This window comes from Neophocaena asiaeorientalis, unplaced genomic scaffold (genome assembly GCF_003031525.2).
Source record: "Neophocaena asiaeorientalis asiaeorientalis breed wild unplaced genomic scaffold, Neophocaena_asiaeorientalis_V1.1 scaffold230, whole genome shotgun sequence".
NCBI classification, from domain to species: domain Eukaryota; kingdom Metazoa; phylum Chordata; class Mammalia; order Artiodactyla; family Phocoenidae; genus Neophocaena; species Neophocaena asiaeorientalis.
The window spans coordinates 5,929,074-5,943,684 of NW_020175186.1; the positions used below are offsets into that span (position 1 = coordinate 5,929,074).

Consider the following 14,611-nt stretch of genomic DNA (forward strand, 5'->3'; position numbering starts at 1 on the left):
GGACTATCATGTGAGCTCCCTTATCGTTGCTCGGGGATGGCAATGTCCACATAGTGCAGAGGAGAGTCTGTGGGACACAATGACGGTAGGTGGGTTAACATAAGACACCTCTGAGATCAGCCCTGGATCAGTAACCAAGGGAAGTCATGGCTCCCGGAAGGCTACCTAGATCTCGTTAGGGAAGGTTCCAGGAGAAAAGCAGCCAGCAATACGAGGGGTCCAGTGGCAGCAGCAAACTTCAGCACAGCTTGCTAGCCAGTATTCCCGGAGGATACAACACTGACATCTGCCCCGTTTTCAATGGCAACAATGGCACCAATGGCACGAGCTGCCAGCAGAAGCTTCTCCCAGGTCCTCTTTAGGTGTATGAGGTAATACCATCACTTTTCATTTTGTAGATGTACTGTTCTGTTGGGTAGTCAAGGTTGATGCTACCTAGGTGGGTTCCTGCTGCAAGGAATTTGAGGACATCCTTCTCCTTTATTTGTAGGACATCAAGGGATCCGGGTTTCCTTTAACTTACGAGATGAACCCAGAGCAATGCTGTATGGACCCCTCTCTGGGTAGCGCAGAAAAGCAGGAATGTCTCTTTTAATAAATAAAGAAAAGCATTATATTAGCAAAAAAAAAAAAAGAATTCTTCACAGCAGTAAATATTTGGCAAGTTTCAATTAATGCAAAAATAATAAACCAGGTATAAATATATTTCCTCTAATAAGTTAACTCTGATGATCTTGGTTTATCATGTTTACTGATTAGCAGTGGTTGAACATAACATTATTATTTAAACAGGTGACATTAATGTGGCTTAAGCAGCTAACAATTTTTTTCTGTGAATGTGGAAATATATAGCATACTTTTATATTCTGGGCCTGAGAGAAAGGAATGATAATGTTGATACCATTTTAAAACTATTTTTTTTCTCATAAATTGAGAGGAGAGAGATGTTTTCCATCACAGTGGTCACTCATTATGTTCTCTAATTAAGTAGGTTGAGGAGAGAATACCCATAACAATAATTCTGATGAAATTCCTACTCCTTTTTAATGATCTCATATCATATGTATTTTTCATAGTTTCTATTCTAGGGGCAAGGATGCTTTTTAAAGCATAATTAATAATATTTTCTGCCTAAGGGGCTGCATTATCTGGTGAAAACTGTAGTTTTCTTGGACTAAAAACTCATTAATGTTGAAATCAATGGATATATGTTTTGTTCATTGCGATTCAACTCATTTCTCCATGAGTTACACTGTAGACCAAAATACTTGACTTCATTCTTTTTTCTCAAGAGAGAAGAATTTGAAAAGACAATGCAGTTGACAGAGAAGATCCTGGGCTTTAGCAGTAATGAGCTAAAGTACCAATGAGGAAAGAGAATTAACTGTATAAGCTCAGATTTATAGTCTAAAAAATGCAGACTATAATAATATTTGCCTTGCAAGGTAGATAGCATTAAAGTAACATAGTAAAACACTATGAAGTGCCTACACATCAAGTTATCCATTGCCTTAATGGTGTGCCTTTTATATCTACCAAATATCAATGGCTTATAACAAGAAACATTTTCATATGCTTATACATCTATTTATCTGCTGAAAGGTCTTTTCATCTCTGCTACACGCATCTGACCTCAGCTGGGTTTCTTCAGGAGCATGTGGTCAGTTGTAAGTTGTGGAAGAACTATTGATACCTGGGTTCAAATGTCTTTAGCTGGGATAAATTTACTCTCTTCCATATGGTCTCATTGTCCAGCATTCCAGCATGCTAGCTGGTACTTATTAGCATATGATTTGATGATGGTGCTGGAGGGAAGGGTGTGGAGTCCATGAGTAAGAGTAGAAATGTGCAAGAGTCTTGAGCCCTAGACTTGGAACTAGCACACAGCTATTCCTGCTGCTTCCTACTGGCCAAGTCAAGTGACAGGGCGAACTCGGATTTGAGGTATGGAGAAATTGACTCCTCTTCTTCTTAGGAGGGTTTGTGAAGTCTATTAAAAGGAGTATAGATACAGAAGGGAAGAATTGGGAGCATATTTGTAATTAATCTACTACAACCTGGCCCAAAGGAAGCAAAAAATAATTTTTTTCCTCTATCTATTGATATAAACACTATGCATAAATTAACTACCAAATCCTCCATAAAAGGCAATATTGGATACATAAATTAATTCAGAATCCAGAGTACTAATCTTTCTAAAGAATAAACACGATGTTCAGATTTCCCTAAAATATCATACTTTCAAAGATTTGCCTTCATCTGGCAGAGAGGGTGTCAGGTAGCTCACGCACCAGGCTACCTCTTCAGTCTTATCACTCATTGCTCTCACCAGCCTCTCGCATATGTCAACCAAAAGAACCGTGAGCTATAAAGAGGCAAAAAGGCAGTTTATTTGGTGACTTAGAACTGCAATTTGGGGATCACAGATTCTGGAGGAACCCCGAATAGTGTCCCATCAGAGAAAATGGGTAAGGGTTTTGATGGGAAAAAAGAAGTTCATGCAGGCTTACACAAGTTGTTTAGCAAAACTTTGGATTGGAGGATAAATTTGTTCTACACGTACAATTGGGTTGTGGAGTACATCTCATCCTTTACTAGGGAAAGGTATGTTTTCTTTCGTCCAGAAAAAGTCCAGTTCTCAGCATTATTCTTTGGTTTTGGCAATTCAGCAACTATTCGGCGGTTTGATTTTAGAGTGTTCAACAAAAGTTCAGCCCAGGCAGGGAACATGGAAGTCCTCAGGTCACATTTCAGTCATTCCTGACACAGCTCCTTTCACACATATATCCACAATAAGCTTTTTATGGGGCTTTTGCACATTCTTTCTTTTCACCATTTCTCCTTATCCAGCAGATGCCTTCCCATACTCAGACTTTCAGCTCAGGCACCCACTGGTTTGATGCTCAACCCCATCGTATGCCTGTCTCTCTCAGAGCTGGGGATTTTTCTGTCAGCCTCTTCTAGTAGATCATGACCTCCTGCAGGAGGAATTTTCACCTTTATCTCTGTTGTTGTCTCAGTGCTTGGAACGTAGAAGTGCGTAACATATATTCAATGAACAAAGGAATATATCTTTCAAAAAATAATGTTTTGTAGTGAATGGCATCCCATATATTTAGTTCAATTTTTTTTAACCCAGTAGGGCAAAGCACCATACTAAAGATAGGATATAATAATGACAGAAGAAATAGATTCTATTTCTAAGAGGCTTGCTCTTTTAGGGAGAAAAAAAGTAGATCTAGAGAGAAATACTACGAAGTACTACATTTTCCATAGTGGATTACAGTTTGGAAGTCAGTCTAGCATGTTTGATACCCAGCGTGTTTTCCCCAGTAGAATAAAATAACAGGAGATCTCGATTATAACCATTTTGAAACATTTTGTTTTATTTCTTTTAAGCGCCAAGGGAAAAAATATAATTTATTTGTTTTTTGTTTGAAAGGGAAATAACCCCATTTCAAGCATCTCAGTTCTAGAAAAGGCACTGTGTGTTCCCCATGAAAATATATAGATGCTCATATATTTGTAAAATTAACATAAATCTTCCACAAGGAAACGTATGAAGGCTCTTTCATTGAAACATTTTAATTTAAATGGAAAGTCTAGTGAGAAATAGCTGAACTTTCTTTGAAAACTCAACAGCAGGCAATACTGAATTTCAAGCACCTGCAGTGTGGCAGATATTTAGTTATGTTTTAGAGATAGATGCTCCTATCATATCCAGATAAGCTTTATAAGTCGGTGAGGTAGATTTCTAAACTGATAGTTTCAATACTGTATGGTAACAAATGGGACCTAATTAAAGTTAAAAGCTTCTATTCAGCAAAGGAAACCACTGAAAACAAAAAGACAACCTACTGAATGACAGAAAAATTTTGCAAGTCATATGACTGATAAGGGGTTAATATTCAAAATATTAATCAAAATTTCATCCAAACAGCATTCAATATCAAAAACAAACAAACAACCCCATTAAAAATGGGCAGAAGAATAAATATTTTTCCAAAGAAGACATACAGGTGGCCAATAGGTACTCTCAACATCGATAAACATCAGATAAGTGAAAATCAAAACAGCAATGAGAGATTACCTCACACCTGTCAATGCTGTCACCAAAGAGACCACAAATAACAAATGTTGGCAAGGATGTGGAAAAAAGGGAACGCTTATACACAGCTGGTGGGGTTGTAAATTGATGCAGCCACTGTGGAAAACAATATGGGAGTTCCTCAAAAAACTAAAAATAGAACTACCATATGATCCAGCAATTCTACTCCTGGATATATATTTTTAAAAAAACAAAAACACTAATTCAAAAAGATACATGCATCCCAGTGTTCATAGCAGCATTATTTAAACAGCCAAGATATGGAAGCAACCTAAGTGTCCACCAACAGATGAATGGATGAAGAAGATATAGTATTTATATACAATGGAATATCACTCAGCCATTAAAAAGAATAAAATTCTGCCATTTGCAACAAGGGGAATGGATCTTGAAGGTATTATGCTTAGTGAAATAAGTCAGAGAATGACAAATATTCTACGTTATCACTTATATGTGGAGTCTAAAAAATAAAACAAACAAAAGTAAATATATATATAAAAAGACTCACAGATATAGAGAACAAACTAGTGGTTACCAGTGGGGACATGGAAAGGGGAAGGAGCAAGATAGGAGTATGGGATTAAGAGATAGAAACTACTATGTATAAAATAAGCAACAAGGATATATGGTACAGTATGGAGAAATATGGCCATATATTGTAATAACTTTAAACGGAGTACAATCTGTGAAAATATTGAATGACTAAGTTATAACAAAATATTACTACATGGTAAGGAAAAGAGCAGAGAAAAATTTATTGTAGTCTAGAGGAAGGTTACAGGGTCTGGATTAGAGTGTTAGGAAAATATTCCTAGAGAAAGTGTTGCCTCAGTTAACTCTTTAAAAATGAGTAGGTTTATCAAAAGATGGTGAGAGATTCTACAGGCCAAGTGTGAAAGGCATTCCAGATAATACTGTGTGTTGTTTGGAGCAAATATTTTATAACTGGCTACAATTACTTTAAATTGCCAGTAGTGAAAATGGATTATCCACTGAGAAATCCATCTAGAAACTATTGTTGTGAACATTGGTGGTGCCACCCACAAAAGGTGCTGTAGGAATTGTGGGGGGAATGCTGCACTGTAGTTTATGATTAGGAAGAAAGATGACATGAGTCATCCTACAGTGCCCAGGACCATACTAAACAAAGAAGTATTGTTTCACATTCAACGTGACTTTAAAATCCTTACCAGATCATTATTTAGATGAAACACACACACATACACAGTCATCTGATTATCAGAAACTAAACTATAACTATATAACTGTTTCTATAGAATAATACAGTTTTTCATAAGGGTCTAATACATAGTAAATTTCATGAGTAGTTTAATTTACAATAAATAAATACATTCAGCTATAAAGCAAACTAAGGAAAATAATATTTGTCTCATTCAGAACTTTATCATGGACTATTCAAATTTCATAAAATAATGTCACTAATACTAGTGCTGCTTGTGAGATGTGAGTTGTCAATACAGTACTCTTATAACAGTCTTCCTTAAAGGTTGTTGCATTTATGACTACTGTATTTTACGTATAGGTACAAGCGTGTAGTCACTTCACTTCACTAGGTTTTAGAACTCATCATGTTTAAAGATCTTTTTTGATCCACCTCCTAGAGTAATGGAAATAAAAACAAAAATAAACAAATGGGACCTAATGAAACTTAAAAGCTTTTGCACAGCAAAGGAAGCCATAAACAAGACGAAAAGACAACCCTCAAAATGGGAGAAAATATTTGCAAATGAATCAACTGACAAAGGATTAATCTCCAAAGTATATAAACAGCTCATGCCGCTCAATATTAAATAAACAAACAACCCAATCCAAAAATGGGCAGAAGATCTAAATAGACATGTCTCCAAAGAAGACACACAGATGGCCAAGAAGCACATGAAAAGCTGCTCAACATCACTAATTATTAGAGAAATGCAAATCAAAACTACAATGAGGTACCACCTCACACCAGTTAGAATGGGCATCATCACAAAATCTACAAACAACAGATGCTGGAGAGGGTGTGGAGAAAAGGGAACCCTCTTGCACTGTTGTTGAGAATGTAAATTGATACAGCCACTATGGAGAACAGTGTGGAGGTTCCTTAAAAAACTAAAAATAGAATTACCATATAACCCAGCAATCCCACTACTGGGCATATACGCAGAGAAAACCATAACTTAAAAAGACACATGCACCCCAATGTTCATTGCAGCACTGTTTACAATAGCCAGGTCATGGAAGCAACCTAAATGCCCATCGACAGACGAATGGATAAAGAAGATGTACATATATACAATGGAATATTGCTCAGCCATAAAAAGGAACGAAATTGGGTCATTTGTAGAGGTGTGGATGGATCTAGAGACTGTCATACAGAGTGAAGTAAGTCAGAAAGAGAAAAACAAATATCGTATATTAACACATATATGTGGAACCTAGAAAAATGTTTCAGGTGAACCGGTTTGCAGGGCAGAAATTGAGACACAGATGTAGAAAACAAACGTATGGACACCAAGGGGGGGAAGCGGCAGGGGTTGGGATGGTGTTGTGATAAATTGTGCGATTGGGATTGACATGTATACACTGATGTGTATAAATGTGATGACTAATAAGAGCCTGCTGTATAAAAAAATAAATAAAATTCAAAAAAACCTCATCATGCTTAAAAATGTATGTATTAAAATATATCTTGATTTGTTATAAATAAGTTTCCATTTATATCAAATTTAAAATGGGAGCATTATTTTAATTGTTTACATTATGTTATGGGCAAATTATATTACCCATGAATATCTTCTTCTAACACTCATGAATGAATGTTAATTTTTGTGAAAAGAAGAAGTTGACTCTGATACAATTGAAAACCACTCTATAAATTAAGTTGAATATGATTCATGTATGTTAGCAAAATATACAGACTACTTTCTCAATGCCTATGCACTATCAAACTATTATTGTTCCTGAAATTACAAAACACGTTCATATATCATCGGGGGGAAAAAAGTTATATCAGCAAATAATTTGTCAGTACTCTCACTTCATTCACCTGTGCCATCCATGCCTCTGAAGTGATTTGGATTAAGAAAGTCGAAGTAGGAGATAACAGGATCTTCCCCCACCCCCTTATCACGTGTAACTTTCAGGTACATTGGGGTCAGCTGTGGTTGCAGTTAATTATGCCCAGTTCTGAATATCTTTCAAGGGAGTGAACATCTCTAACTCAGTATTTAAGGAGGTTGCTAAGGTCATGTTAATATCCTGAACTCCTGCACTTAAGCCACAGTTAAAAGGCAAAGCCAGTCTGAAACTACAACCACCAATGTCTTTACCTTTTTCTTCTGCGTTGAATAGTCTCTCCTCTAACTCACTTCACAATTTGTATATATCCTACATTTTCCACCGCATGTCAATATTTAAAAGTACGAACATTTACTGAAGCTGAAAATAGGTGTAGTCATGGATATATTTCAGATATGTAAAAAATTCTCTTTGTATATACTGTTAAACACTTTTGTCATATCAGAGCTTCCTGCATTCAATCAGGCAACCAATATACCACAGTAAAGAAATGCCACTAACGACCAGAACTGCTACATGCTGAAAGAGACAGAAAAAAATAACTTTGAGAAAAATTGCTTTACAATTTAAAAAAAAGTCTTCTCAACTAACCAATTTAGAATTTATTATATATATGTATTATTTTCTGACAAATATTTTGTCAATTCTTGCCATTTGGGGGAAGGGAACGTATTTGAATTCAGGTGATCTGGGTTTTACTTTAATTCTTTTGATTATTTGCAAACTGAGACAGTAAAGTCTCTAAAACTGGTTGGGTATCACTTTCCCTATCTGTAAAGGGTATGATTAATATATGTTGTTCAATGTTATTTGACAAGTTCAATGAGCGTATATGGGTATATGCATTTAAACATGATTTTACTACTCATAAGCAAGACCATCTATTAAGCTATATATTTGAAATTCACGTTCTTTCTCCATTACCAATGGACTGCTCTCTACTTTTCAAAATGTTGTATTTCTCAAGGAACTTTCAGACTACTCTATCAGACTTTAAAACTATTCTTTTTCCCTCTATCAAGAAATGTGTTGCAATTTCTTAACTCAGAACCTTGCACTGTTCAATCTTTTTGTTATGTGGAACTGTATTCCAGGCCAATTTTTTCCCGTAGCTACATAGCTGCCTTGTAAGCCTGTGGGGAGCAATTCATTCATTTCACCTGGGGTAAAACATTTGTTTTGTTTATTTAAACATTATAGAAGCAAGAGTTCCTTAAGCCCATTCAAGAGAAGATTCAGCTTATATTCTCTAGTATGTATCAAAAAGCAATTATAGCTTTTCTGAACAAGTTTATCACTAGAATATGTTTTCCAAATAAAGGTTTTACATAAGTCTATTTATTAGAGAAAAGAAATGGATATTGAGAACAAGAACTAAATGCAGTTTATTAACAGTTGTTGCTGACTGCTGTCTGCAAAAAGAGACCTGAAAGATTACACTTTTTATCAACTGCTTATAACATATTTTTCCAGGGATAACAGATGTAAGTGCTCTAATTTCGATTGTATACATAAAGAGTTTTTGCTGTAATAATCTTGTTTCTTTTTGAGTCTCTCTTAAGCAAACTTGATATGCTGATTTATTGACCATGTATGCATTAAAATTTGTAAGATTCTCAAAATAAACAGAAAAAGTACAGAGTTGGAAAACTTTGCACAGCGTATGGGGATAGTGTAAGGGGGTTGAAATGGTTGGGGTGTATAAGAAATATTTCAAAAAGAAATTAAACTTTGAAGTGAATTTATAAAGAGAAGGAGTCAGCAAAATGTTGGAATTGGGGAGGGGGAATTGGGGCAGAGGCAATGGCATGAACAAATGCATATAGATAGGAGAAAACGTGGAGAGCTTGGGTATAACAAATAGCAAAAGATATCAGTGGTGACATGGCAGAAGTTGAAAGATATTGGGGAGTGTTGTATGCCAGGCCTTGATACCTTAACTTTTACTCCTCATTAGTAGTAATAGCTTTTAGAGTTTAACTGAAATTTAACATGGATGGAACATCTTAAATGAGACTTTTGTGTCCATAAACTGCATCTATGCAAAGTTCTGATTCAAAGACAATGATATTGAAAGCAGCAAGGACAGAGCTTTTCCCTTGAAAACTCTGCAGTGAAATCCTAAGTCCTTTGCAACCTGGAAAACATATTTCAGAATGAACTGCCAGATGCTACTGGTGAGAAGTGTGTTTCTCAGAAGAGACTCCTATTTGCCAGTTTTAGAGGTTAAACAACGTATTCAGATGTCAAAATGCATCCCCTCCATGTTTTTCTCTCTGCTGTTTTAATAATAGGAAAACCAAAAACAGTGAAGTAGATGATCTTACTTGTCTAATTCTGGAAGTCAGAAGCAGGAGAGGTAAGAGATATTTCAATAATAATTGGCCATTTATTTATGATGATACGAAGTTAAAATAGATATTTCATTCTGAATATTCTTCTACATTTCCACAGCCACTGTTCTTTTCCAGACTTTATCACCCCCTCCAAATCACTGTCGGAGCCTACCACACGGGTGCCCACTGCCTCAGTCTTCTCCATCTGGTCTCCTATACTGTAGCTTAAATAGTTGTCTGTCCAAAATGCAGCTGTGCCCATTTCCTCCTCTCTCAAATCCCTCTTATCTCTTCAAATCTTATAGGATTATGTCCAGTCTTTTTACCAGGTATACAAAGCTCTCCACAAAACATCCCCTTAACCATCTTTCCAGACTTATCAGTATTAGTCCATAAAAGTGTTATATCACATTTATTTCTCCCTTTATTATCTTTGCATCCTAAATCCATATTTGCATATAAGAACTGGTTTTGCAAGACAGATTCCAGACTAGCTAAAAAGCAAATTATAGACTAATTTTCATAAAATCTTGAAAGCAAGACAGAGAGATGGGTTCCAGAAATGCTTCTGTAAAGAAAGCTTTAAGCTATAAATCAGCTCTGCTTATCATACAGAGATTAGGTGGGGGAGAATGTTTATTACACAGGGGAGAGTTCCAAAAGAAGGAACAAAGAGAAGTCACCAAGCAACAGATGACTTTAACTTAACTCTGCTGAGTAGAGAAAAAAAGGGTCAATGGATTTTAAACTCACAACCCATCACTCATAAAAATCCCCTCCTCCCTTAATGAGGAGTCGAGAGAATCCAGAAATATATCTTCAGTATTATTTCCTCCTGGAAAATGAAGGAGTTTCTTATAAAACTGTAAGGTGAATGAAGTATAAAGAAAACTGTATTTTCTTTCTTCTTAATAAACATAAGTTTATTATAAAATGTACTGTTTCTCTTTTCACTAACATATGTGGTGTTTTTAACAACTATAACTACACACACTTTGAATATTTTGGTTTATATTGGTTTGTTGCCTATCTTTACACAATGTGAGATTTATATTGTATGACGTCTGGTTAAAAAATATATATCTTTGTTCTCTTGAGGCATGCCATGAAAACATAATATTGAATGAAAGCTACATTGTAGGATTTCTCTGAAGCCTATGGTCCTCAGTGCTGGGCTACGTACCAAAATCCTTGTAAAGATATCAGAATATCTGATACCCAGGCTAAGTTGATGGATGTTGTACAACAGAAGTCTTGTGTTGGAGCCTGAGTAGCTATATATTTTTCTCAAATTTCACATGTAATTTTTTTCTGTGTGGCTACATTGCTCTGAAAATTCATGATGAAAGTAAACAGAGGTGAAGAGATGAATATCGAAAAAATTATTTGAAAGTCATTTGCAATTTTAAAAAGTTCATTAACTAAAGGAAATTAAGCTTCATCTCCTCTCTTGCCTGAGATAAGCTTAATGCAATTTTTTTCCTACTCCTTAGTTGTCTAATAGAGCTTAATGCCTAAGTTACAGTCTGTTTTAATAATGTTGGGTGACTGGGTAGATGCTGAGTTAAGAGGATGAATGGATGAATAGAGGATAGATGACAGACAGATTGGTAAGTGCAGAGATATGCAGTTGTACGGATATACAGATAATACAATGCACATATGTAATGAGTGGGAAACGAAGGACCGATCAATGAGTTGGCCAGTACCTGGGTTGATGCATGAAAAAACTGGTGAAGGAATGGATGAATGAGTCTGTGAATAAAGGATGATTAAAGGAAGAAGAGCAGTAAAATTTCTAGGATCTCCTTGCAATGTCTAATCTACTAAGCTGCCCAGATTAAACAAAATAAGAATTTGAGTTTTGTCATGTCCAGTAAAACAATTTCAAATTAAAGAAGTTTATTTGTTAATTTTTTGGTGTGAATACATTTTTTTGTATGTTTCAGTACGTCATTGTTGTCGCTACTGAGCTCCACTGCATGAGCATGTCACAATTTAGATTTCCATTCACTTTCTCGCGTTTTTAACTGTTTAATTAATTTTAAAAGTCCCTATATTAGTAAAATGTTTTCTGTTTATCAAGTGTGTTATACTTACAGGATCTAACTCAATTCTCAAATATCAGTATTACCTATCAATACTGAATAGTATTGATATATGGTATTGATATAGTATTGATATATATGACAATATAGAGAATGCCATCTTTATTCCCACTTTATAAGTGAGGGATGATGAAAACATCAAGAACTAATATCATTTTCAGGCCTATATGCTTGAAAACAGAACCAGAACCAGAACTCAGGACCCTGTACTCTTCTTGGAAATCTGTTTCTAGAAAAATAGTACAATTGCTTCACTTTGGTATTTCCTTGTACACTCAGGAAATGTGATGTATTAAATAAATATTTAATCCCACTTATTCATTAAAATATTTATTTAAATTAATGGCTTTTTAAATATGTATATCAGGATTCAGCAGTCTTAAGCCAGATTCCATACGTCCTCCCTCCTCAAGTTACACGCTGGAAGAAATTCATACTTGGTTGTATGGGCATACACCCCCATCTGAATAATTCCTGATTGCCCTTGATTCCACGAAACTTCTTGTAATCTCAGTCAATGTTTAAGTTGGCTATATTTGAAAATGCAAGTAAAACATACACATCATTGACATTCTTGCAGTATAGTATAAAAAGAATAAAAAAGAAAAAGATATTTTGGGCATTTCCTATTCAACAATTAAAAAGTGACTCCAAGAGTTGAAGAGACTTTTAGTTTTGGGAAACAAGATAACTATATTTCAAATAAATTTGTAGTGGTCAAATTACAAAAAATGAATTTATATATTTTAATGATAGTATTAATTATTATTATATTTATTGAGCACTAACTCAATTCCACATGTTTTGATATAAATTTTTAGTACAGTATTTTAAAAGCTTACAGTTACCTTCTATGGCATGATATGGTGTAACAATCATATATTCATTTAACTAAATATGTATAGAGGTCCTTTAGTGTTCCGGGCACTGTTCTAGATGTTTAAGATATGTCTGTGAATGAAAGAGATATGATCCCTCCTTGATCTAGCTTATATTCTAGTGGGTGGAGATTAGTAACCAAATAAATAAACAAAGGCAGTGATTAGTAACCAAATAAATAAAATCTCAAAAAATATATTTATATGGTATATTAGAAAGATAAGTGTTATACAAAAAAAAACAAAAAAGAAAGTAGAGTTGAAGGAGGATATTTAGATGGTATGGGAGAGAGGAGATTTATTTTGTAACTCTCTAGCTGTATACCTTCTTTAGCCTCCATGAACCTCACGGAGAAAGTAAAAATGGGAATACCTGCATTTAGTGTTTTAAAGGTAACAGTATTTTAAATTGCTTGAAATATGGCTGGTATATAATAAGCACTATGCATGTGTTTCTTAAAAATCATACTGAGTTCACGACAGATTATTCATTATGTAAGACACCAAATACTAGCACAGGTTCACAAGTTCTCTGACCCTTCTCTGCCAGGTACCCCACATTTCTGAGGCTCCAGATAATTTACAGAGTTTGCATTATATCTTGATTGCTAGATCCTGTATATATTGGCTTCATTTGTAAATCCAATGGAAAATAAATAATTCACATTAAACAATAAGGCAAGAGAACCTATTCAAATCCATAAGATTATTAAAAATAAATTCACATAACAATACTTTCAGAATGATGGGGAATTTGAAAACCTAATATGTGGTAGTTTAATTACCTGCTGACTTTGAGACAATCTTTTTTGTTGTTGTTGTTTGTTTTTTGGTTAAAGCAAACATTTTCAAAGGATTTGGGGGACAGACATCCAGTACAGCTGTTATACTTTGTCAGTGACACACTCAAAAATTGTCTCCATTCAGCATTCAAATGGCAGGAGGATTTGCTTACGTAGAGAGGACCATTACATTCAGTCATATTCAACTAGATAAAAGTACCTACAGGAAATATTCACCACTGACTTAGTAATTCTGACACCTATAAAATCTTGCTATGTATTTTATACCTAGTTCCTCGGTTTTATTGTTCATAATATTAATAAACCATTATTCTTGTTTCTGGTAGAAGGGAGTGTAGCCATTTTCTGTCAGGTCAATTATGTGATGAACCATAATGGCTCCAAGAGGAGCATTTTCTGGCGTGTTCAGGAGTGAATTCAATGCAGGGGGCACGGGTTCGATCCCTGGTAGGGGAACTAAGATCCTACAAGCTGCAGGGCATGGCCAAAAAAAAAAGAAAAGAAAAAACCTCTCTCAAGTACTCAACTGTGTAGAGTGTACCTACTTACAAACACTAAGACTTTCCAAACACAAATTGGAAAACAATGCTAGGTGCTTTGGAAGAGAACACAGAACATTTTTTCCTTAATATAGTATGTAGTAGAGTATCATGCCTCAGCATCAGAATCATTTGTTTATTCATTAGTCATCTCTAGCTACTGTAGTTTGAATGGTTTTTAAACAGAGGCCGTTTTTATTGTGATGGAGCATATTATCTAGTGAGACTAACGGGCAATGTTAAACAATAACACAGATAGAAAGACAAATAGAAACTGTGATAAGGAAAACTGAAATATAACTGTATGCACCAGAATAGCATTGAAAATTTTGAAATCCTTCTGTAACACTTGGTAAATAGTCATTACCTAGGTTACCCTGGCCCATTCCTTTGAATGTTCCTGAACTTTCCATTATTCAGAAACTAAATATGTAATAAGTCTTCCAACAGGGCATCCCAGGACCCTACTTAAGCATAAATGAGCATCAGTTCTGTTGCCATTGGTTTGTGCCTGTTGTTATATAATTTGCTATATATATATATATATATTATAATAACACACCTAGTTAACATAGTTGGAAAAAATATCATATGCTAAGAGAAATGTAACTATATGCCAAAATTATACTGGGGTGATCAGAGGTGGGTATCTTTCAGAAACTGGAATTTACAGCTGAAATCTAACGAATGAATGAATTGGCCAGTAAATATTACTAATTGTAGAGTCTTTTTTTTTTTTTTTTTTTTTTTTTTAGTTT

The 14,611-nt window shown here is 34.9% G+C and overlaps 1 pseudogene; it reads right to left on the bottom strand.

The window, feature by feature from the left end:
• The window catches only part of LOC112412877 (40S ribosomal protein SA pseudogene), a 3,337-nt pseudogene extending 607 nt beyond the window's left edge, over positions 1–2,730 (bottom strand).
• Positions 2,731–14,611: the final 11,881 nt, after the last annotated feature.